Here is a 356-nt window from a genome sequence, read left to right on the forward strand (position 1 = left end):
CGGCCCGGAGCGGTGGCGGGGAGGAAATGCCTGGTGCTGGGGGAGGGAGGCGGCAGCAGGTTAATTAAACCTGGAGCAGGAGGCAGATGTTTGCCGTGCCCAGGGGCTGGAATGCTGCCGGTCCCGGGAGATGGATTGGGGGGCAGGTGACGAGGCCGGGGGCGGCGCGGCCTCACGGTCCGCCCCGCGCCCACGGGGGTCTGCCGGGCGGCCCCCCCAGCCGGGGCCTCGCCGGGTGGGTGCTCCTCCCGAGCCCCGCTCGGGGTGGGACCCCAGCGTCGGGCGCTCCCTCCCCAAGGACGGGAGGTCTCCGCCGCCGGGGGCCGGGGCCGGCACCGGCAGGCAAGGGGGGGCTG

This window comes from Haliaeetus leucocephalus, unplaced genomic scaffold, assembly GCF_000737465.1.
Source record: "Haliaeetus leucocephalus isolate CR32 unplaced genomic scaffold, Haliaeetus_leucocephalus-4.0 Scaffold245, whole genome shotgun sequence".
NCBI classification, from domain to species: domain Eukaryota; kingdom Metazoa; phylum Chordata; class Aves; order Accipitriformes; family Accipitridae; genus Haliaeetus; species Haliaeetus leucocephalus.